General features: G+C 40.7%; 1 protein-coding gene across 8 annotated transcripts in view; it reads left to right on the plus strand.

The window, feature by feature from the left end:
* The first annotated feature begins 6,249 nt into the window (after positions 1 to 6,249).
* Positions 6,250 to 25,705, plus strand: part of AMBRA1 (autophagy and beclin 1 regulator 1) — a 175,879-nt gene continuing 156,423 nt past the window's right edge. For all 8 annotated transcript variants that reach the window (XM_057747739.1, XM_057747731.1, XM_057747732.1 and 5 more), the window contains exon 1: positions 6,250 to 6,445. The gene's annotated coding sequence lies outside the window, so the exon portion shown is untranslated. The remainder of the gene's footprint in view (positions 6,446 to 25,705) is intronic.

Below are 25,705 nucleotides of genomic sequence, written 5' to 3' on the forward strand. Positions count from 1 at the left end.
CAAGTTTGCAGCTTTGTGTTTTTAAGAGGATGTTCAGGATAGTCTGAAACCTCCATCTTTAGTCTGTCTGCAGTAATTGAGCTGGGACTTGGACCTAGGTCCCAGGGAGAACATCTGGACTCCAATCTCTTACTTCCAACCCTGAGTAGGAGCTAAAGGCTAAATGGGTTTAAGAATTCAATCAGCTTAAAGAAGACAAGTCAAATAGAGATAAAACAGCAAGCTTACACTTTACAGGGGATCTAAAGACCCTGATAGATTGATGGGCAAAGGAGATTCACCCAGGTTTAGACAGTCCATATCTAAATAGATCACATTTCATATGATCATGATATTAGAATGTCTCTTTGGCCATTCTGCTTTGAAATTCCTTGTTCAGAAGGTATGTTTAGGGGATAAGGAAGACGTGAAAGTATTGAAGAGGAGAGGTAAAAGGACTCTAATTTCTTGGTTTGAAATGAATTTTGGAGTTAGACCTACTTGAATATCTTGTGTGCAAAGTGATGGACAGAATTTCTCAGGAAATAAATAATCCCCCACCAAGTCTTATTCTAAAATTATACTGATATAAAAATAACCTGATTGGAATAATGAAAGTGTGAATTAGGTTCACACATTGGTGCCTGTGCTGGGACAAAAAAGACACTTTCCTGAGGATTGTTTTGTTCCCAGTTTCTCAGCCACTTGCCATGTGATCCCTCTGAATTGTCCTCTTGGATCATTTCCTACCTGCCTTTGGCAGTGTTAATCTGGTGATTTTCAAAGTAAAGAAATGAACAGCTGATGACAGAAGAAATTTGGAAATAAATTGAGGGTGACTCAGCCACAAGATTAAAAACAAGTATGGATTATTATCTGCTGTGTATTTCCACTCCAAATGCTATTTTCCATCATCACCCTACTCTATAAAAGAGTGGGTCCATTTGGCAGGAGGTTGAGCTTAACAAGTACAGTGATATCATTGAGATGAGGGTGGACAATGAAGAGGTGACCGGAAACTAGTTCTGTTCATTGTGCAGTAGAGGTGCCCTGTTATGTTTTGTTTTTGTTTTTGTTTTCCTTTGTAAAGTTTAACTTGTGACCCAGGCTTGCTTTGTCTCCCTCATAAGGCAATATTTTAAATCTCACTGTCTTTCCAGGTTTCCTGAGATGGGTATTTATTCCCTATAAAGTTTTGGTTCTGTTATGAGTATTGCATTAGGAAAGGCTTACTGCCACCCATGCATCTTAAGTAGCAATGTGGCATGTAATCTTGGAAAGTGCCTAGCATTTTAGCTTTCAAAAACTACATTAAAGGAAAATTGGGGTTTTCACAACTTAATTCATTAGATGGTGACATGAAGCCTCAGTGGGAGGGGCAGTCTGAGGGAGATTTCATTAGCAATTTCAAGCCTATTACTCGCACACCAAAGGTAATTTCTAAGTGCTGAACAGACTGAACATTGGCTGGCAGTGTTTTTCGCTTGGAGCATTTTATTTCCTAATAATTCCACAGAGTAACTGTTCAGATCTATTCCTTTAATCTCCTTTCAACCTGGATTTTTATAGGCCAGGATTTTTTTTTTTTTTCCAGTCCATAGTTACACTTTCCCCAGAATGACCTAGGAGAAGGACCAGAATCTGTATTTCCAAACTCCCAAGGGTTTGCTTATAGAGGCTTTTTATAAGTGCCCGAGAAGTCTTCTCTTGAGGTTCTTATTGTGGATTTAGAGTCAAGGATTTTGTCTGTCTTATGTAAGCCTTATCTTCCCATAGATGATTCCATCTGGCTGGTATAGGAGTTTTCCAGATTTGCCCTTAGCTGTTCCAAGACAGCAAAAGTCCCAGGATATATTAAGGGAAAACTACAACATTGGGTTATCACCAGTTTACCAATTCTAAATTATACAAAAGAGGGACCATAAATATATTCTTAGTTTAAAATGAACTGAACAGAGGTGGAGCTTCTTTCTTGGACTGTAACGGATCTAAAGCAAGTTAATATAATTTAGGGACAAAGAAACAAGACACAATTTTAATGGGATCATATAGGAAAAAGTATGAGATAGGGAGGGATAAAATAGACGCTAGATAGCCATAGGTATATTATGATTGTATCCCTACCTGAAATAATAAACTGAAAACTCAAGAACCAAGCTTAACAGTTGATTCCCCTGGCAATGGAGGGGACGTTAAGAAGAGGTCAAGAAAATAAGAAGTTGGAGTTTTAAACACTGCATGCACATATCCTCAGGTCCCTTTTGCTCCCTAGATCCCACACAGATTTTTAAAAATTGAGGGTCTAAGAGATAATGGACTTGGAATTAAGTAAGACTGGCAGTGCAGGAAGGAAGAGAAAATACTAGTTGAAGGCTGGGGACACCCCAGGTACCTAACACATAAAATTCACAGACTTTTTTTTTTTTTCATGTGACTACCAAGACCCCACACCGAGATAATCAAATAGGAGATATGAGATCTCTTGGTATTAAACAGGAACAAGCAAAGTAGACCTTGAAATCATAGGTTGGTAAATTTCAAAAAAAAAAAAAAAAAAATCTTTTGGAAAGGAATCGCCATGTTTACCCAGCAAAACATTCTGTTTCATACTGTTGAGACTTTTTCTAACCCTTACATATACAGGTGTCTTTATAGAAGGGCTGATTTCTATGCCATTCTAGTCTTAAAATGTTCATACATTTCAATCCATTGATAAATTCCACCACTTGAAATTTATCCTGAATAAATAATTCCAGAGAAGGAAACGCCTGCTATTGTTCTGTGAACGGTTACCTGCTGTTCTGGAATCTCTCTCCTTTGCTGGGCTGCTCCTACATTGTGCCTGCATCACTACACTGCTTCTACTTTTACCATCCAGCCCAAAGTGTGTACATTATCACACAGTGTCAGGAGAACAGGATACAAAAGAACCAAATAGAATTGCAACAACAAAACCTATAAGTGGCTCATCATTTTGGCTGCTCAAGACCTAACTCCTCTTCCTGGACTTCATAATAAGATGCCTTCTGATACTGCTACAGAGTTATCTCATCCTAGGTTAGGCCTGATTCCTACCACCCACTGTGGTGGGTTTCTCAGCGCCCAGAGCAAGATAAGGAACAGGCTCCTCCCCTTCTCTCCTTTCCCCTCCCTTTACCTTTTACTACAGGCAATTCCCCCAGGTCAATAAGTCCCAATTCTCATTCCTGGTTTAGTCTTTCCAGATTCTTTCCACGTGATTGACAGTGGCTGTGTTTATTCTTAGGGTGACCAACTCTCCCAGTTGCTGCAGTTTTAGTACAGGAAGTGCTGTGTCCTGTCCCAGGAAACCCTTTAGTCCTTAGCAAACTGGGAGAGTTGGTTATCCTGCTTCAGGGGAAGCATTCTGTTACCTTCAAGGAGGTGACTCCTCCAGAAGAATCCTATCAGAATACAATCAACTATCAACATAATAAGTTATTGAGTTTTTAACACCAAGATGTAGGCGTCTGTGTTACATCCCAGGATGATCTTTCTGCCCACCTGGTTTCTTTTTCTCAGGTCTTCCTCAGGTGTGAGAAGATTTCTGTAGGTTTGAGTGTTTCAACCCCTGATCTTTTGTGATCTACTCTTCTGTCCAAATAAACTTGATAAGAACAAGTAGTTTACTGTCACACTTGAAACAGTTTGTCTAATGAAATTTATCTGTAAAGATGCAACTCTGCCTGCAGAATAAACCTTTTCCATGGTTTCACAGAACAGTCTAGCCTCAGCTTCTCAAACATCTCCATTTTCAGATGTTGATTTTAGATTTATATTTGCATAACCTTCAGGTGTTTTTCCCAAAATAAAAGTCTCCAGATTTGAAAAAGTGAAAACTTCTTGTAGCCTTGAAATTAATTTTTCCTCACTGAAATCAAGATTTCAAAATAAAGTCATTTCCTGGGTCAAGTTTGAGTGAGGGCTATAGCTTTGGACGCTTAAGCCCCGCAAGCCTCTCCAAGAAGGAAGCTTCCCTGAAGCATGTATTCTAGGAGTAGAAACTCAGCCCTGGGATAACAGCAAAACAAAGTGTATTTGCCTGCTACTCAGCTGGCTCCAGAAATTTGGCAGAGACTGCGTATTTAGTTGTTACCTAGTATTCACTTGCCCCTCACTTTTCATAGGTACATGGCTTCCCAGGATAAAGACAAATTCCTAGCTAGGTGTGGCTATGTGACTAAATTCTGGCCAGTGGAATGTAAGTGGAAATGTCCTGTGCTATTTTCAAGATGTGTCCTTATGGCTAGGAGACATGCCTTTCCTCTTTCAGCTTCCTGCTGGTTGGAATGTAGACACGATGGCTAGAGCTTGAGCAGCTGTCTTGGACCTAAGATGAAAACCACTTATTGAGGGTGTCATAGCAATAAGATAGAAGCCTGGTCCCTGATGCTGAACGGCCACACCTTACCCTAATAATTATTAAAGACTTTAATAGGGAAATAATATAATGCAAAACAATAACACTTGTATCTCTAAACTTTTAAAAATTAATAAATTTATTTTTTGTCTGCATTGGGTCTTCGTTGCTGCTTGGGGGCTTTCTCTAGTTGTGGCGAGCAGGGGCTACTCTTTGTTGCAGTGCATGGGCTTCTCATTGGCATGGGCTTCTCATTGTGGTGGCTTCTCTTGCTTCAGAGCACAGGCTCTAGGTGTGCAGGCTTCAGTAGTTGCAGCATGTGGACTCAGTAGTTGTGGCTCACAGGCTCTAGAGACAGGCTCAGTAGTTGTGGCACATGGGCTTAGTTGCTCCACAGCATGTGAGATCTTCCGGGACCAGGGCTTGAACCCACGTCTCCTGCATTGGCAGGCAGATTCTTAACCACTGCGCCACCAGGGAAGTCCCTTAAATTAAACTTTAAAAATTACATAGAGGAATTCCTTGGTGGTCCAGTTGTTAGGACTCGGCGCTTTCACTGCCATGACCCAGGTTCAGTCCCTGATCTGGGAACTCAGATCCCACAGGTCATGTGGTGTGCCCCAAAATAAATAAATAAATACATACATAATTACTTAGAATATTTCCAAGGACTTCATGGGAACATGAACAAATTAAAACTTTGCATTTTGGAAGTAGGTTATTAAATTATTTCTTTTTAGGCGTTCATAAATGTTGCTATAATGTTTACTCATTTGAAAAGTCCTCTAGAACAGTGATAGACAATAAAGCATTTTGTCCTTGTATTATGGATGCTGGCCTTATCTTGGATTATTATTATCATATATATATATATATATATGAATTGTCCCTTCAATATTTTCATGGATTTAAAGGATTTTTTTAGATTACAGCAAATTGTAAATAAAGCTAATGTTGTAAGAATGTGGGCTTTCATTTGATTAGATTATATACACTTTAAGGGCCGGGACTATCTTTTCTTTTTACACCTTTACTCTCCAAGTCTTCCCTCCTTAGGAGGAGGTGAGGTAAACCATTATTGCTCACAGCTGGTACCACACTGTAGTGATCTATATGGTTTATTAAGTTGTGCCTGGGATGAACATATTAGCTCCCATTTGTGCTGACCAAATTTGTCTACTAAGAGACTTCAGAAAAAGGCTATTGTTGTGGTGATGAAAATGTCAGCACACTTTAAGTTCAGAACCCAAGGAGACGTTGGTTATCATGTGAGAAGCACACCTGTGGTTCTAGGCCTTTGGAATAAAAGAAAAGAAAAAAGCAGTACGTGTATTATTTTTCCCCCCTACCTTGAGATCATAGTAGACAACAAAGTTCCCAGCTTCTCTCTGCTACGCTTATGGGAGCTAAACTGGAACTTTAACAGAGATTATTCACTTCGTTCCTCAGCCTGGATTCTCTCATTCTCCCTGTGCCTCTGTCATTGTCTGTCTGTCTGTCTACCTACCTACCTTCTTTATTCACCTGACTGTGCCATGAGGAAACTAAGGGCAAATGGGCTCAGTTGGGATAAACAGCGTTGAGAGTCCATAAGGTAGTCGCTGAACGATAGTCGGATAACATGTTATTATACTATGAGTCGGTCTTCACCACTCTCAAGGAAAACTCGGTTCTCTAAACAACTTAGCAGGCAGCTGACAGAAAATGGCAGAAGCCCAGTCTACTTTACGCCGTGGCTTATGATCTGGGCTTGTTTATTTCTGCCTTGGACAGGAGCCGGACCTTGAGTTGGAGCGAAGCTGTTTTTCGACGCTCGACTCTAATTCCTCGAACGATTGCTTGGGCGCTCCTCTTTTGCTGTCTGGGGCGTTCGTGCATTCGGTGATCTTCTGCGCCGTCTTCTTGCTTGATGTCTCCCGAGCGGCGGCGGCGCCGGGTCGAAGGCTGACTTACCCGCGGGGCCCCTCGCCCGGGCTGCTTTCTCCCGCTGGTCGGTAGAGCGGACCCCCTGCTTCCTCCTCGCCTCTTCTTCTGCCTGTGGCTCGGCCCACTGGCCGGGCTGCAGACCGCCCCCCGCCCGCCTCGCAGGTAGGCCCGGGAGGAGCCTGGAGGCCCGGCCCGGCATCCTTTCGCCGCCGGGCTGAGAAGACCTTGGCGCCGGCGGGCGGGCGGGCGGGCGGGCGGCCGCGGAGGCTCGGCCGGAGGAAGAGCTGCTCGGCTGCGTTCGGGGGCGCGGCCGTGAGGCGGCGGGGAGCTGAGGGAGAGGCCGGAAGGACGGAGAGGTGGCGGGGCTGCCCGGTGTGCTTCGGTGGGGAGGGGATGTCGGGTCTGGGGCGGCGTCGGTACCCCGGGGTGTGGGGAGAGTCGCCTTCCAGGAACCGGGAGAGCCTGGCGCGCTTCGGCCCCGCCTCCCTCCCTCCCCGCACCCCCCAAAGGCTCCGGGTGTCAGGACTCAGTTGCCGCGGGGGGCGCCTTCTGAGTCCGGCCTTTGAGGGGAACCTTGGCTGGGTGGAGGCTTGTGGAACGGGGCCCTGAGGGAAGTGTCACGTTCTCGCCTTCTTTGGGTGGGGAAACGGAGGCTGATCTGGGACGTGACTTTTCCCCGTGTCCCTGGCAGATCTTTAAATGCACCCTAAGTCATCTTTTTGTTGTTTACCAGTTCACTTCCCCCCCCACTTTACCAGTCATTTTATCCACACAGTGGTTTGCCGTTTGATTGTCTGTGATCCCTCCTTCCTAGGAGTATAGATTCCGTCTCTGGAGGCTTCAGAAGTAAAGGCACCACGCGATCTTTTGGCTGGTTTTGCGTTTCAAAGTCTGTATCACTTTAGTGAGAGGAGCAATGACAATTCCTTTCTGTTTCTTGATAGAAAATGTTGTTTGCTTCCTGGTTTGCTTTCTGGTTCATACTTATTTCTCCTCTTTCCCCTCAGCCTGTTTCTCCTTGGAAATCTTTCAGCTGTGGTGTTAAGGGGTTAATGTCCTGCAGAGGATGGTCAGGATTTTGAAGTCAGATATTTGTCCTGAGAGAATGCTTTCTAGGAAGAATCCAAATAAAACCCAAGGAGTCTCTTTCGGACCAGTTTTGTTGAATTTGATTAGCGGCTTAGTTACTGCATGTATTAGAGTTAAAAACGCTCTGCGTAGAAATCATTCAAATACTGAGATTTTTAAACTCAAAGTTAGCATTCTGGGAACTCCATTATGTTTTCGTTTTCTCTCCTAGCTTGGAAACTTTGGAGACTGAATATTCTTACTCATTTTATTTTCATTAGATTCAGTGTCATGATTCTAATTTGTGTCATTTCTTTGTTGAAAAAAGTAATCAGCCTAGAGGTCATTCTAGGTTGAATAAGTATTTTCATACTACATATGTAGAATCAGTAGGAGATAGGTTTTCTTAAGGGAGAAGAGACTAAATTTGTGTCCTTGGGTGGAAGCTATACAAGTCTCCATTCTTTAACAAATTTAGGCTTCTAGTAAGTTTTGGAAAGATTATTGTTCCTTATTGTTATTATTTTGGTGAGGTCAGAAAGATTTAAATGAAGGGCCCTTGATCATGAGTGATTTCCTAGTTCTCAGGACCTCAGTGCTCCCAGAAAGGGAATAATGAAGAGTCACCAGACTGTCTTTATGGAGAATCTAGGTTGGGAAGTTAAGCTAAGAGTGTGTGTTCTCTGGAAAAGTTTTTATGATAGAAGAGAATTTATATCAGAGGAAAGAGTTTAGAGAAGGAAGGGACATTACCCCCGGGAATTGATAGGTTCTGCATAGAATTTAGAGTTAGTGTAGTATCTCAGTGGCTCCTAATGAATGCTAAATAATAAATGGAATTTGCTCTGAGTGTCAGAAAGACGTGTTAGGAACATTTTGTTATGCTTCCATAGAAAATAATTAGCAGAGGTTTAAGTTGAATTGAGGAGGACAAGAAATTTGGTTGTGGTTGGGGGGAGAGGTAGAGCTTCTCTTAAGAGCTTCTCCCCTACTTTGTGATAGAAATTCACTCAAATTTTACCTTTCTTGGTTAAATCTTGTGTTCTGTCCATGTCAGATCAAGCCCTCTTCTGGCATTTCTTTTCATAATTTACAAATTCAGAATGTGACTGAGTTATTCTGTCTTCTCTTTTAGTAAGAAAGTTCTTGGGGATTGTTAAAGATGTGAACTTCTTTGAATGTCTTCTAGAACTTGTCCTGGAAGGAGTTACGTATACTTCTTGAAAAAGATTAGTTATGTATATCACTTGAAAACAATTGGTTTTTTTTTATTAACAGAGTAATAACTTAGTTTTATACTGTATAATTTTCAAAGTATTTTCAACTTGTGTTAGGATACTTATGAAACTTTTATTCTTTTGATCTTGCTCCTTTTTTCTGCTTATTAATACTGAATCCAAAACAAACATTTATGGTCTTCAAGGATCTTCATGAACATTGGCAGTTTATCTCTCTTCCCATTTGTCTCACTCTTAAAGGAATTGGAGAAAAAGTTTGTTGTTAAAACACTGAGGCCTCTTTTTTTAAAGATACTTCTCAGCGCTGATAGAGTTATTTTGGAATGGGATGCAAATCTTCTTGCCCAGTGGTTTGGTTTACCAAAAAAAGCCCCTTAAGTTCCTTTAAGCATAGTCGTGCTCGTTTCTTTCTCCAGTTGTTCCTCATAAACCCAGAGAGAACTTTCTGTTTCTTGTCATAATTTTTGTTTGTACGGAAGTGCTATGGTACAACCTGTCCTACAGTTTGGGGGTAGTTTATATTTTATATTTTCAAACTCCTTCTCCCCTCAAGTTAGTTAGATCCGTCTTTTTGGTCACTTTTACTCAAAGCTAAAATTATTTACTGATAGGTAAAAATTTTGTGATCAATTATTGTCAGAATGTATTTAGATGCTCAGTAGTATGTGGCAGTCTGCCAAAGTGATGTGGCTGGAAGAAAACAGATTAAGGAATCAGGAGACCTGGGTTTAAGTCCTAGGTTTATTTACCAGCTTACTAGCTGAGAAATCTTGTACAGACTATTTAAGGAGGTCATAGGGAAGGTTACTGTCCTTTTTATTTTTTTTTTTTTATTTTTTTTTATATTTTTTTTATTTTTTGGCACACAGGCTTAGTTGCTCCGCGGCATGTGGGATCTTCCTGGAGCTGGGATCAAACCCGTGACCTCTGCATTGGCAGGCAGATTCTTAACCACTGCGCCACCTAGGAAGCCCGACTGTCCTTTATTGAGCATTTACTGTGTCGTGTTCTTTGCAGGTGTTAATCTCACTTAATGTTCATAACAGTCCTTTAAGGTAGATATTAATTTCCCCATGGACACTGAACTCACAGAGAGTAAATAATTTGTCCAAGATCACACAGCAAGTATGTAGCAGAGCTGGGATTCAAATTCAAGACTTTGAGTGCTTTTATATGTCTGTATTTAAAGAATGGGAAAAATAATACTTTTATCTTAATATAATATTTCTGTTGAGGAAAAAATACATGAAGCTGCTTTGAAAAGATAAAGTGCTCTTCAAATGTTAACTTCTGTGCTATCTTATAGCAACAATGAACAGATGTCATCTGGGTTCTTGGACAGCTTGCTTCTTTGAAAGCATTGTGCCTGACAGTAATGGAGGATAGAGGTGACAAAAAACACGTTGGAGAAGCTTCTAACATGTTTGTGGAAAGGAGTAAGTCCTTGGAAGTGCCAGTGAAAGAAGTCTTAGGTGCTGCATGTTACTCCCTCTATTCCAGTTAGTCCTGGCTTGTTTATAGATTAGCGTAGCCTTTTCTAACTTGTTCTCTGTCTCTTCCTTTGCTCTTAGGGTTGATAATCTCCACCTAAACTTTTTCCTTTCTTCATTGAGTATTGTCGTACTGTGTTTTTTCCTGAGGTGTGAAATATTCCAGTCAGACCTTTTGGAACTATTCCTTGATTGTGACTGTATATTTCAGCCCTTACCTTTTCAGACTTTTGTTCATCTACCAAATATTTATGGAAGGCTCATTAGATGCTCAGATACAAAAGTAGACATGAGTGTTCCTGCCCTTATGGAGTTATTTCCAGTGGGGAGTAGAGTTGACCAGGTATCTGATAAAGATTGAAATTTAGGCTGTGCTTTTAAGGAAACAAACGAGAGGTGACAGAGAGAGAGTGAGAGAGAGGAAGGAGTGAGGAAGGCACTGGGTATTCATGGGGATTGGGGTCTTCAGCCATGGCATTCTTAAGCCCTCTGAAAAGTTGCAATCACAACATACCATGATTCAGTAAATTAATATTCCCCTGTTGTCATTACAGTGGAAGTCTCCATTTAAGATTGCTGCATATAATATTTGTCTGTTACGTGATGTGTGATGGCGCTGCGTTTGGCGCTGGATGACTACGAATATCCAGCATGCTTGACTAATGAGTGTAACTTTTTACTTCTTGTGTGTTAGTTTTCTTTTTTTTTTTAATATTTATTTATTCTTTTTTTAAGAATTTTTATTGAGATGTAATTGACATACAATAAACTGCATATATTTAATTTTTTATACTATAAACGGCATATATTTAAAGTGTACAATTTGATGTATTTTTAAATTAATTAATTTATTGGCTTGTTGGTCTTTGTTGCTGTGCGTGGGCTTTATCTAGTTGTGGAGAGTGGGGCCACTCTTCATTGTGGTGCGCAGGCTTCTCATTGCAGTGGCTTCTTTTTGTTGCAGAGCACAAGCTCTAGGCTTCAGTAGTTGTGGCACATGGACTCAATAGTTGTGGCTCACGGGCTCTAGAGTGCAGGCTCAGTAGTTGTGGCGCATGGGCTTAGTTGCTCTGCAGCACGTGGGATATTTCGGGATCAGGGATCAAACCTGTGTCCCCTGCATTGGCAGGCGGATTCTTAACCACTGTGCCACCAAAGAAGCCTGGTATTTTTTTTTTCTTATTAGTAATGTATAGATGGCAATCCCAATCTCCCCATTCATCCCACCCCGTATTTATTTATTCTTTATTGTATTTAATTATTTTGGCTGCACTGGGTCTTAGCTTCAGCAAACGGGATCTTCCTTGATCTTCTTAGTTGCGGCATGAAGACTCCTAGTTGGAGCATACATTCGAGATCTAGTTCCCCAATCAGGGATCCAACCCGGCCCCCCTGAGTTGGGAGTGTGGAGTCATACCCATTGAACCACCAGGAAAGTCCCTTATGTGTTAGTTTTCATTTATTATTTTTTTTCCAAAAAAACACTTTTCTTTGGAAGTTGAGTTCAATGAATTTGAAAACTGGATACATGCCTTCAGGTGTTTGTAGCAGGGAATAATCTGAGGTATTTAGCATCATATAAAAGGAGAGACTTAGGAGAATTGTTGTGAAATTGAGAGATGGAAAATACAGGCTGTGTATATAATAACACCTACAATCTTGTTTGGTACTTTTCCTATAAGAAATTAAAAGTATTTTGCAAACATTTTTTTCCTACTACTTACTGGAATAATATTTCTATCTGTAGAATTAACTGAGGCAAATTTCACATTTCATGATTTCATCATTTGTTTATTTCTGCTTCCCAGGATAGACCAGACATTCTTTCATGAACCAAAATTAGTTTGTTTTAGGTATGTATGCGTATGATATAATGAAAGATCTGAAATTTTGCTGAGTTGGAGAGGATTAATATTCATGTTTGATTTGGGGAGAGAATTGGAGTATTTCAGTCTAGGCGACCTGTGAAACAAGGCAGAAAAATATGTCTTGCCAAACTCTTGAAATAATAGCATAGTGGTCCTGACTCTGGAGCCAGGCAGTCTGGGTCCAAATCACAGTGCCAGTACTTACTAGCTCTGCAACTTGGGCAAGTTACTTAACCTCTCTGTGCCTCTCCTCATCTGTAGAATATCATACAGTTGTTGTAAGAATTAAATGAGTTGACATATATAAAGCATTTAGAATAGCACATAACACTATATATGCCAGTTGTCACCATTTTCAACGTTATTATTATACTAAGTTAAAAATTATATGTTCTTCAAAAGCACAACAAATAATAGTGATGCTTAGATTGAAGTTTAGGGTCTTCTGAGAAAGCTTGAATAAGGAACAGGAAGTTACAGCAGTGTATTTGTCCCTCCTCCTCAGTGTCCTTCAACTAAAGTAAGAGGAGGAGTCTTTACTGGGAAAGAGAAAACCTCCAAAGCAACAGTGTCTGAAAGAGTTCCAGATATAAGATAGATGGCAAAACTTTGAGGATTTTGTAATATATATATAGCAAAACAGTCCAGAGCTGTTTTAGGAACAGAAGAATATTTCTTTGCAAAACAGGTAGAAAATGATAGTATCCAAATTTTACCATAGATTTGAACTGTGATTGGTGCTTGAAGGATTTTTTTTTTTTTTTGCTTGAAGGATTTTTAAAAAATTAATTAGTTAATTAATTTATTGGCTGCGTTGGGTCTTTGTTGCTGCACATGGGCTTTCTCTAGTTACTGTGAGCGGGGGCTACTCTTCATTATGGTGCACAGGCTTCTCATTGCAGTGGCGTCTCTTGTTGCAGAGCACAGGCTCTAGGCTCAAGGGCTTCAGTAGTTGTGACATGTGGACTCAATAGTTGTGGCTCGAGAGCTCTAGAGCACAGGCTCAGTAGTTGTGGCGCACGGGCTTAATTGCTCTGTGGCATGTGGGATCTTCTTGGCCCACAGATCAAACCCATGTGCCCTGCATTGGCATGTGGATTCTTAACCACTGGGCCACCGGTGCTTGAAGGATTTTGAAGAAAGTGATTAAAGTTGTGGAAAAGGGTGATATTTAGGGAAAAGTCAAAACAACCAAATCACCTTGGGTAAACTTCTGGAAGAGGAAGCATATTTTTTGCTCAGTGGTAAAGACTGAGCATCTAGTAAAGTTAGTTTTGTTATTACTCTTATCTCTTTATGCCTTTATAAATTGTGGGTTTCTTCAGTCTTTGCCTTAACTGTTTGTTTTCATCTCCAGATCTCTTATAATATTCCTGCTCTATTATTTTAAAAAAAGGCCATTTAATGACTATAGTGGAGTCTGTTTTTTTCAGTCATTCATCCAGTAAATGTCTATTGAATGTCTGCCTCTGTGGTGGTGAGGATACCATAATGAGAGCTGATCAGAGCCAATGTTTATTGCAGTGCTTTGCGCCAGGAACTGTACTAAGTGCTTTGTGTCATTGATTGTTTTCATTCTTGTAACAACCTTATGGTGTAGGTACTTTTGTTCTCCCCATTTTATAGATACGGAAATGGTGGCACAGAGAGGTTAAGTGAGCAGTTTGCTCAAGGCTGTAGAGCTCGTAAGCGGCAGAATCAGGATTTGAATCTAGGCAGCCTGGCTCCCCTGCTCCTAATCCCTAAATTATACTGATTCTAAGCTATCAATATTTTAAACAATTCTAAACTCTCTAAGCTACTGCCACTGTAGCAAGACTACAGTGAAAAAGATAGACATGGTCCATGCCCTCATGGAGATTATGATCCAGAGGAGAGAGAGGCAGGAAACAAAAAATAACCAATAAATGTATAATTACAAAGTATGTAAAGTCTCATGTTGGAAAAGTAAAAAAGACTGTAGTAGAGGGACATGAATTATATTGGAGCTTTGGGGGAGGTTTCTCCGAAGAAGTGATATTTAAACAGAGACTAGAAGAATGAAAGGGGAAGGGAAAGGAATAGCATGTGTGAAAGCCTTGGGGTGGAAAAGAACCTGGCACGTTTGAGAAACTGAAAAAAAGACTGGTGTGGTTTGAATACAATGAACAGTGGGGAAGAATGGGGGACATAGGAAGAGGATAGAGACTTAGGCGGGACTGTGTCAAGGGTTTTGGATTTTTTTCCCTAGGTATAATTGGAAGCTTTTGAACATTTTAAGGATGAATGTTGTGTCTTAATATATGATTTAAAGAAAAACTATTCTGGCTACGTTGTGGAAAATTTTGGAAATCTGTAGGGGAAAAAATTGGAAACTGAAAAATTTGGAAAGAGAGGAAGTGGGGGAAGTCTAACAATTAGGATGCCTTATAATGGTCCAGGCAAAAGATGACGATGGTTTGGATTAGGCTGTAGGCAAAGGAGGTGGAGGAAAGTAGGAAGATTCAATAGATATTTTAGAATTAGGAGAGAAAGCCTTAGTGATGGATTGGATATGTGGGAAGAGAGAGGTATCAGGTATGATTCCCAGATTTCTGGTATGAGTATCAGCATTTCAGAAGTTGCCGTTTCTGAGATGGAAGCATTGGAGGAGGGGTAGATTTTAACTCGAGTTGGGGAGTGGAGTGATAGCTTCAATTTTAGTCATGCTAAGTGTGAAATATCTGTGAGATAATACAAGTGGAGACGTCAAGGAGTCATTCATTGAGCTGATGCTCAAAAGTGGCACTGGAAATAAATCCGGATGACCCTGGTATATAGGTGGTATTTACAGCCAAGGAAGATGGATGAGTTTATCCAGACGAAAGGCATGTATAGACTAGGAGTAGGAAACCTAGCTCCAAGTGGCTCAGAACCAAGCTCCAAGGAATTTAAGAGAAAATCTCAGCAACTGAGAGAGGAGAGTGTTTCAAGGAGGAAGTGATCACCTGTGTTTTGTTTGATTTAGCAGCACAGAGATCACAGCACTGACAGCGTTGGAGGAAGCCAGGGCCACAGCCAGATTAAAGTGGGTTTAAGAAGTGGAAAGGGAGAAAGTGGAGATGGTCTGTATATTTAGATTATCAGCATGTCTGTCTTCCCATAAGAAGTAAGATTTTGGGACTTCCCTGGTAGCTCAGTGGCTAAGAATCCACCTGCCAGTGCAGGGGACACAGGTTCGAGCCCTGGTCTGAAAGATCCCACGTGCCGCAGAGCAACTAAGCCCGTGTGCCACAACTACTGAGCCTGTGCTCTGGAGCCCTCGAGCCACAACTACTGAGCCCGAGTAGCTGCAACTACTGAAGCCTATGTGCCTAGAGCTGTGCTTCGCAGCAAGAGAAGCCACCACAATGAGAGTCTGTGCTCCGCAACTAAGAGTAGCCCCCGCTCACCACAACTAGAGAAAGCCCATGCACAGCAACAGAGACCCAATGCAGTCAATAAATAAATAAATAAATAAATAAATAAATTTATTAAAAAAAGTAAGACTTCAAGAAGTAGTGGTATTATAAGATACATGAACATAGGAACAGTACCTTTTCATTTTGGTGCCCTTGGCTGCTTAGCCTTGGTGTCTTGTGAAAAAGTTGTATTAAAGCAGAAAGGGGCGAGAGAATGAGGATATTTGCAAGATGGTGAGATAATGATTCTCATGGTCTTTATATGTGGCCTCAGAGTTTAAGGCTTTATGTACTTTTCAGCTTTGCTATTATTAACCTTTCTATTTTCACCTCCCTACCTAATGTGTCTTTTGTATTTTAGTATTATTGGTTTTTAAATTTCATTCCTTACCTTTATTTTTTTCTTACTGCTTTCCTATGGCCATTGTTGCTGTAGCTAATTCCCTGATATGCTTGGTTATTTACTTTATTTCTCTTTATTTCTCCACTTATTTACTGGCTCTTGTTTCCATACAGGGTACTATATAATTATGAGTCCATACTTTATTTTGGTTGCTATTTTGTTTCCCATTTACATATTCTTTGCTCAAAGTCTACTTGGCTATATTGAGGTAATATTAAACATTTTGGCTACCATTCTACCTAGAATTTTATATGATGACTTTCCTGGGAAAGGCTAAGCATTTTATGGTAATTGTGCCCATTAGTTCTCCTAGCATTCTTTTTGTTTTTTCTTTTAAAATAACTTATTGAAGTAAAATTCACATAACACAAAATTAACCATTTTAAAGTGAACAGTTCAGTGGCATTTGCACAGAGTTGTGCAATCACTACCTCCATCTAGTTCCAAAGCATTTCCATCATTCCAAAGTAAATCCTCTCTCCAATTGAGCAGTTTCTCTTCATTCCTCCTTCCACTAGCCCCTGGAAAGCAGCAATCTGCATTCTGTTTCTATGGCTTGATCTACTCTGGGTATTTCATGTAAGTGGAATCACCTAGTATGTAACCTTTTGTGTATGTGTAGACCATAATTTGTTTATCCATTCATCCGTTAATGAACATTTGGACTGTTTCCACCTTTTGGATATTATAGTGCTACTGTAAACATGCATGGGTGTGTACTTGTTTTCAGTTGTTTGGGGTATGTACCTAGGAGTGGAATTGCAGAGCCCTACGGTAATGTAATTGTTATGATTCTTCCTAAACCACAGGGATCAGAGTCAACATTGGCAGTTGCTATAGAGTGTGTGAGAGTTGTTGGCTTAGATTGGAATTGAGAATCTCTTTCCTGTATGTTTAACTTTTTGAAGAATTGAGTTCTCCTTTACTGGTTTTGTTATATGCATTTTAATGATGGAATAATTGAGGTACAGCATCTGCACTGTTTTAACTTCCTGTCATCTCCAGAGCAAGTCAGTGATGGAACTGGGAATTTAAGACTCTTAATCATGTTCTTTGTCTAGGTGACCCATTTAAAGCCATGTTGCATTTACATGAAGCTATTTGAAATAGGTTTCCTATATATTATAATCTTTTGAAGGGGTATTGTTCAGGTGGTGTTAAGCAGGTGTTCTCTTTCCATAGTGGACAAGGCAAGAGGGAATGTGTTTTAATTGCAACAGAAAGGATATAGGTTACAAAGTAGTAAAAACTTCCTGACTACAAGATACTAGAATATTACCAAGGAAGGTTGTGAAATATCTTTCCCAAAGACTTTGTAACTATCTTTCTAGGGTGAGTTAGGTGTGTACTTTTTGAGAAATGAGGGAGATGACAAAGATGACTTGTTGAGGTCTCTGGTAACCCCAGGAAATAGTTGTTTGATGGTTAATCAAACTATCTCTGGCATTTTAATGAGTATATTTTCATTTTCCTTATGAAGAAATAATCATTAGAGAGTAGGTGAATTGCTTGAGATCTCCTGGTACAATAGAAGAGTAGCATTCTGAGTCTTCTTGGCTCCCATGTTGAATGCTTAGGGATGTGTTCTTATCATAAATGCGTCTTTTCAAGGCTGTATGATGTATCATTGTTATGCGTCTTCCTAAACTGTGGAGATCAAAGCCAACACCAGCAGTTTCCATAAAGTTGGTGATTTGAGAGTTGTTGGTTGGGCTTAGATTGAGACTGAGAACCTCTTTCCTGTGCAAATGGATTTAGTTTCCTGTTATAGGTTGTCAGTAACAGACTAAGGTAATAGATTCTTAGTGACTAGTTTAGGAAGGGCCAGGTTAAGGTTGCCTGGGTGAAGGTGCACGTGACATGAGCGTATTTTTGGTTGGTGGTGCCTGGAGAAATAAAAGCCAGAAGATGGAAATGAACATTAGATTCTATTGTAGAACATGAACATAAAAATACTCATTAAATGCAATATTAAGTTGCCAATTTAAATGCTCAGTTCAGGAAGTGCCAGATTTAATCAGAACAACATTAACTCATTCACCTGACCCTGCTTTATGGTACCTCATAAGAGATCTCAGGTCTGTTGTCAGAATTGTGCTTTGAGATCCAAGAGTCATTGACTGACTGGGAAACTAAGCTGGGAGGGGGTATTACCATTGGTACCTGTAATGAAGGGTTTGTTAGGTTTGTTTATTTTAGTTGAGCTATGGGAGCATTTACTTGTTTACTTCTCTGCTACTGAAAATACCATCAAATAAATTTTGTTGAGCTTTCTTGAATTGGCAACAACTGTTACCTCTGCAGGATAAAAGAGAGGGGAGCCAACTTGTGAATACTTACAATGTGCTGGGAAATTTATATTTGTTCCTCCATGTAATATTCATAACAAACCTATAAAGTGGATGGTGATATCTCTGTTGTAAAGGACAAAAAAAAGTGATCCTTCATGAGGGATCTCCGGTCTGTTATCGAAATTGTGCTTTGAGGTCCATTGGTTCCAATGGCAGTCTTCTGTATTAAGCTGGTGTGTTCTTTGGAGGTGCCTAAGGGATGGCCATGAGAGTAAAGTAAGGAAGAGCTTTGGTTCTTCCACTCTGCTTAAACCAGAGCAGCTCAACTTTGATCTGTTTTATATTTTAGTGTTTTCACATAAGATTTCATTTGGAAAAAGGGTTTTGCTTCTTAAAAAAAGAAAAAGGAAAGTAAGAAAACATGGAAGACCACTGAGGAGTCATGAAAGAAAATTAGTTAAGACAACCTGAAGATTGAAAAGATGGCTAAATTACATAACTGACAATCAGGAAATTGTTTTTTAAATAAATTTATTTATTTATTTATTGGCTGTGTTGGGTCTTCATTGCTGTGCAGGCTTTCTCTAGTTGTGGCGAGCAGGGTCTTCTCTTTTTTTGCGGTGCACAGGCTTCTCATTGCAGTGGCTTCTCTTATTGCAGAGCACGGGCTTTAGGCATTCAAGTTTTCTCATTTCATCAATGATAGATGCATTCATGAATCATGTGCAGTTTGCAGATGAACTTTATCAAAAACACACATGCTAATTAAGCATGATGAGATACATACATACAAAGGTAAAGGACTGCCTGTCTTTGATATGGCAGAAGCTCTTCAGGCATTTGGGCGGGAAATGTTAATACACTAAGAAATTGCCATCATCAACATCGTCATCGTCTTAGCAGTAGCTAGTATTGAGGGGATACTGCCAGCAGCCAGGTACTCATAGTATTTACATGCTATTTATTATTCTTACAACAACTCTTGAAAGATAGGTGTTGTATTGTGTATTGTTGCACACCAGGTTTAAAGAAGAATCCCCAAATTCCACAGTTACCCGGGGGCTGGGCTAGAATTTAAACTCTAGAGTCCATGCTTTTCCCCCACTATCCTATGCTCCCTAAGAACAGAATAATTGCACTGAACATGTGGCTGTGACATCAAGTCAGTTCAAACGTTGACATAATTTTCAGATCGGGGACTTCCCTGGTGGCACAGTGGTTAAGAATCTTTATGCCAATGTAGGGGACACAGGGCCGATCCTTAGTCTGGAAAAATCTCGTATGCTGCGGAGCAGCTAAGCCTGTGCGCCACAACTACTGAACCTACTCTTTAGAGCCTGTGAGCCACAACTGTTGAGCCCATGTGCTACAACTGCTGGAGCCCGTGCTCTGCAGCAAGAGAAGCCACTGCGATGAGAAGCCCGCACACTGCATGTAAGAGAAGCCCCTGCTCACCGCAACTAGAGAAAGCCTGCACACAGCAACGAAGACCCAACACAGTCAACAAATAAAAAAAAAAAAAAAAAAAAAAAAAAGACTCTATGTTCAAAATGATGTCTAACTCACTTTTAACTCTGCACATCCATGATTTGATCAAAAAGGTTAATTTCTTTTCATTGCCAAAATTTCCAGAAATTACAGCATTAAGGAGCTTTCTGCTGATTTGAGCTGGCAAGCTTCTCTTCATACTAATTGAGCATGTCCGGGGCAGTGTTTTGTATAGAAGGACATTGCAGACCTTTTGTCAGGGATCATGAAGAGAAATATGTGGCTTGTAGAATATCCGAGTGGAGTTGAAACTAAGAACAATTGTAAGGAAGCTAATGTGAGAGATTATCACTTGCTTTTGGGAGGATGGCTGAATTCTTCAAACCCACAGCACTTGTACTTCCTTGAGGGTAGCACTTGCCACATTTCAGTATGGCAGTTATAGTTACAGTGTATTACAGTTGCAGTCTGAAAGCTCTTTGAGGTTGGAGGCCTTTTCTGTGTTGTGTTTGTTTTTACCTCTCTGTCGCTGTCACCTGTCATAGGTCCTGGCACATAGTATAGTCCCCCAGACATGCTAAATGGCAAAAAAAAAAAAAAAAAAAAAAGTTGAATTAAAGTCAGCTGACATTTAAAAGATGGATTCTGCGTAAATACAGTTATTAAACTTATTGAATCTGTTCTATTGGCATGTGATATTACAGCAAAACTTTGTCTTGTAGCACTTGTCTTGTAGCTTTGAATGCCAGCTTTACCACTTACTCGCTGTTTGATCATGGGCAAGTAATTTCACATCAAGCCAGATTTTGGTCTGTAAAATGGCAGTGGGGTAGGAGGGGGCTCTAGAGATAGAGTATGTGAAACATTAAGCACTTAATAGTGGTAGTTGCTGTTTTACAAATGGATGTCTTAAATGTTATCAGCAATATATTTTGTACTTCTGCTTGATGGAGGGATATTTTCAGGCAAGTTTGTTTGCGGTGGCTTCAGTATGTGGGAGAATTATCCCCTCCTGCAGTTTTCTACTGAAAAGAAATAATTTAGTGTTTCTTCCACTGTGGGCCCACGGGATGGTTCCATGGAGGAGGCAGAGAGGGGGATGGGATCCTAAAAGAGCTGCTGAAGACCTTGCATTTTTGCAGATCTCTTTAGAATGCTACTTCTGTATTGTGCTGCAGATCTCTCTCTCTCTCTCTCTCTCTCTCTCTCTCTCTGTCTCTCTTTTTTGGCTGTGTTGAGTCTTTGTTCCTGCACATTTTCTCTGGCTGTGGTGAGCAGGGGCTACTCTGTTGAGTTGCACAGGCTCCTCATTGCGGTGCATTCTCCTGTTTCAAAGCACCAGCTCTAGGGGGTGCACAGGCTTCAGTAGTTGTGGTGCATGGGCTTAGTTGCTCCGCAGCATGTGGGATCTTCCTGGCCCAGGGATCTAACCCGTATCCCCTGCATTGGGAGGCAGACTCTTTTTTTTTTTTTTTTTTTTTTTTTTTCACTTCAAATTACTGGTTTATTACAAAGGATACAACTCAAGAACAAATAGAAGAGACACATAGGACAAGGTAGTGAGGGGATGCAATCTAGGGTATACCACCCTCCAAGAGCATCCATGTGTTTACCAACCCAGAAGCCTCTCAGCCTCATCCTTTGGGGTTTTTTATGGAGGTTTCAATACATAGGCAGACTGATTAAATCTTTGGCCGTTGGTGATCAAACTCAATCTCCAGCTTCTTTCTTCTCCCAGGGGAGGTAAAGAAGTAGGACTGAAAGTGCCAATTCTCTAGTCATGGCTTGGTCTTTCTGATGACCAGTTTTCTTTTCTTTTTTTTTAAGCTCTTTATTGGAATATAATTGCTTTACACTCTTGTGCTAATTTTTGCTGTACAACAAAGTGAATCAGCTGTATTTATACATATATCCCCATATGCCTTCCCTCCCGCGACTCCCTCCCACCCTCCCTATCCCAGCCCTCTAGGTCGTCACCCATCATCTAGCTGATCTCCTTGTGTTATGCAGCAGCTTCCCACTAGCTATCTAGTCTACATTTGGTAGTGTATATATGTCAGTGCTACTCTCTCACTTCATCCCAGCTTCCTCTTCCCCCACCCCCTGTGTCGTCAAGTCTGTTCTCTACATATGCATCTTTATTCTTCCCCTGTCACTGGGTTCATCAGTACCATTTTTTTAGATTCCATATATATGTGTTAGCATACGGTATTTGTTTTTCTCTTTCTGGCTTACTTCGCTCTGTGTGACAGACTCTAGGTCCATCCACCTCACTACAAATAACTCAATTTCATTCCTTTTTATGGCTGAGTATATTGTGCCACATTGTATATATGTGCCACATCTTCTTGATTTATCTGTTGATGGGCATTTAGGTTGCTTCCGTGTCCTGGCTATTGTAAATAGTGCTGCAGTGGACATTGTGGTACGTGTTTCTTTTTGGATTATGGTTTTCTCAGGGTATATGCCCAGTAGTGGGATCACTGGGTTATATAGTAGTTCCATTTTTAGTTTTTTAAGGAACCTCCATACTGTTTTCCTTAGTGGCTGTACCAATTTACATTCCCACCAACAGTGCAGGAAGGTTCCCTTTTCTCCACACCCTCTCCAGCATTTATTGTTTCTAGATTTTTTTTTTAGAACTTTTATTGAGATGCAGTTAACAGACAATAAACAGCATATATTTAGAATGTACAATTTGGTATCCCAATCTCCCAGTTCCTTCCCCCCCCAACCCTTCCCGCTTTCCCCACTTGGTGTCCATACGTTTGTTCTCCACATCTGTGTCTCTATTTCTGCATTGCAGACTGGTTGATTTGTACCATTTTTCTATAGTCCACATATATGTGTTAATATACGATATTTGTTTTTCTCTTTCTGACTCACTTCACTCTGTATGACAGTCTCTAGGCCCATCCATGTCTCTACAGTTGTCCCACTTTGCTAACTTTGGGTTTTGTTTGCTCTTCTTTCTCTAGTTTCTTTAGGTATAAGGTTAGATTGCTTATTTGGGATTTTTCTTGTTTCTTGAGGTAGGATTGTATTGCTATAAACTTCCCTCTTAGAACTGCCTTTGCTGCATCCCATAGGTTTTGGATCGTTGTGTTTTCATTGTCATTTGTCTCTAGGTATTTTTTGGTTTCCTCTTTGATTTCTTCACTGACCTCTTGGTTATTTAGTAGCGTATTGTTTGGCCTCCATGTGTTTGTGTTTTTTTACAGTTTTTTTCCAGTAATTGATTTCTAATCTCATAGCCTTGTGGTCGGAAAAGATGCTTGATAGATTTCAATTTTCTTGAATTTACCAAGGCTTGATTTATGACCCAAAATGTGATCTAACCTGGAGAATGTTCCATGTGCACTTGAGAAGAACATGTAATCTGCTGTTTTTGGATGTAATGCCCTATAGATATCTGTTAAATCAAGCTGATTTATTGTGTCATTTAAAGCTTGTGTTTCCTTATTAATTTTCTGTGTGCATGATCTGTCCATTGGTGTAAGTGGGGTGTTAAAGTCCCCCACTATTATTGTGTTACTGTCGATTTCCTTTCATAGTGGTTAGCATTTGCCTTATGTATTGAGGTGCTCCTATATTGGGTGCATATATATTTATAATTGTTATCTCCTCTTCTTGGATTGATCTTTATGTAATGTCCTTTCTTGTCTCTTGTAACATTTTTTATTTTAAAGTCTATTTGATCTGATATGAGTATTGCTACTCCAGCTTTCTTTTGATTTCCATTTGCATGAAATATCTTTTTCCATCCCCTCCACTTTCAGTCTGTATGTGTCCCTAGGTCTGAAGTGGGTCCCTTGTAGACAGCATATATATGGGTCTTGTTTTTGTATGCATTCAGCCAGTCTGTGTCTTCTGGTTGGTGCATTTAGTCCATTTACATTCAAGGTCATTATCGATATGTATGTTCCTATCACCATTTTCTTAATTGTTTTGTTTTTGTTTTTGTAGGTCCTTTTCTTCTGTTTCCCGCTTAGAGAAGTTCCTTTTGCATTTGTTGTAGGGCTGATTTGGTGGTGCTGAATTCTCTTAGCTGTTGCTTGTCTGTAAAGCTTTTGATTTCTCCCTCGAATCTGAATGAGATCCTTGCTGAGTAGAGTATTCTTTGTTGTAGGTTCTTCCCTTTCATCACTTTAAAAATATCCTGCCACTCCCTTCTGGCTTGCAGAGTTTCTGCTGCAAAATCAGCTGTCAACCTTATGGGAAGTCCCTTGTATGTTATTTGTTGTTTTTCCTTTGTTGCTTTTAATAGCTTTTCTCTATCTTTCATCTTTGTCAATTTGACTACTATATGTCTTGGCATGTTTCTCCTTGGGTTTATCCTGCCTCGGACTCTCTGTGCTTCCTGCACTTGGGGAGCGGTTTCCTTTCCCATGTTAGGGAAGTTTTCAACTATAATCTCTTCCAGTGTTTTCTCAGGTCCTTTCTCTCTCTCTTCTCCTTCTGGGACCCCTGTAATGCGAATGTTGGTGCGTTTAACATTGTCCCAGAGGTCTCTTAGGCTGTCTTCAGTTCTTTTCATTCTTTTTTCTTTATTCTTTTCCGCATCAGTGATGATCACCATTCTGTCTTCCAGGTCACTTATTTGTCCTTCTGCCTCAGTTAATCTGCTATTGGTTCCTTCTAGTGTATTTTTCATTCCCATTATTGTGTTGCATACCTCTGTTTGTTTGTTCTTTAATTCTTCTAGGTCTTTGGTAAACTTTTCGATCTTTGCATCCAGTCTTTTTTCAAAGTCCTGGATCATCTTCATCATTATTCTGAATTCTTTTTCTGTAAGGGTGCCTATCTCCTCTTCATTTAGTTGTTTTTCTGGGGTTTTATCCTGTCCCTTCATCTGGTACAAAATCCCTGCTTTTTCATTTTCTCTATCTTTCTGTGGCTGTGGTTTTCAGTTCCACAAGACAAAATACTGCTGATACTGCTTCATTCTGCTGTCTGCCCTCTTGTGGAGGAAGCTCTGTAGGAGGCTGGTGGGTGCTTCCTGATGGGAGGGACTGATGGTGGGTAGGGCTGGGTGGGCGGAGCTCAGTAAGACTTTAATCCAGTTTGGTGGGTGGAGCTCAGTAAAACTTTAATGTGCTTGTCTGCCAATGGGTGGGGCTGTGTTCCCACCCTGTTGGTAGGTTTGGCCTGAGGCCACCTAGCACTGGAGCTTACAGGCGCTTTGGTGGGGCTGATGGCGGACTCTGGGAGGGCTCATGCCAGTGAGCACTTCTCAGAACCCCTGCCCCCAGTGCCCCTGTCTCCTAGGTGAGCCACAGCTGCCTCCCACCCCTGCAGGCAACCCTCCAACACCAGCAGGTAGGTCTGGTTCATTCTCCTATGGGGTCACTGCTCCTTCCCCCTGGGTCCTGCTGAGCACACTTTTTTGTGTGCCCTCCAAGAGTGGATTCTCTGTTTCCCCCAGTCTTGTGGAGGTCCTGCAAGCAAATCCTGCTGGCTTTCAAAGTCTGATTCTCTGGAGATTCCTCCTCCCGTTGCTGGACTCCCAGGTTAGGAAGCCTGATGTGAGGCTCAGAACCCTCACCTTAGTGGGTGGACTTCTGCAGTATAACTATTCTCCAGTTTGTGAGTCACCCACCCAGCATTTATGGGATTTGATTGTAATGCGATTGCACCCCTCCTACCATCTCATTGTGGCTTCTCCTTTGTCTGTGGATGTGGGGTGTCTTTTTTTGGTGAGTTCCAGTGTCTTTCTGTCAATGATTGTACAGCAGTTAGTTTTAATTCTGGTGCTCTTGCAGGAGGGAGTGAGTATACATTGTCCTACTCCGCCATCTTGATCCTATCTCCTGTTTCTAGATTTTTTGTTGATGGCCATTCTGAGCGGTGTGAGGTGATACCTCATCGTGGCTTTGATTTGCATTTCTCTAATGATTAGTGATGTTGAGCATCTTTTCATGTGTTTGTTATGGCAGGCGGATTCTTAACTACTGTGCCACCAGGTAGTGCCTACAGATCTCTTTAGAATGCCGCGTCTGTCTTGCACTCTCACAGAGTATGCCTGGTTTAGCTGTGGCACACATTAGCATGGTAAACATTTGTCAGATTTGCCCCAGTCAGAAAATATTCTATACCTGCCATCCTGCTTGGTGCTTAAAGACCTTTTTTTTTTTTCTTTTTTAGCTCTCTGTGATAT

This window comes from Hippopotamus amphibius, chromosome 9 (genome assembly GCF_030028045.1).
Source record: "Hippopotamus amphibius kiboko isolate mHipAmp2 chromosome 9, mHipAmp2.hap2, whole genome shotgun sequence".
Taxonomy (NCBI): Eukaryota; Metazoa; Chordata; class Mammalia; order Artiodactyla; family Hippopotamidae; genus Hippopotamus; species Hippopotamus amphibius.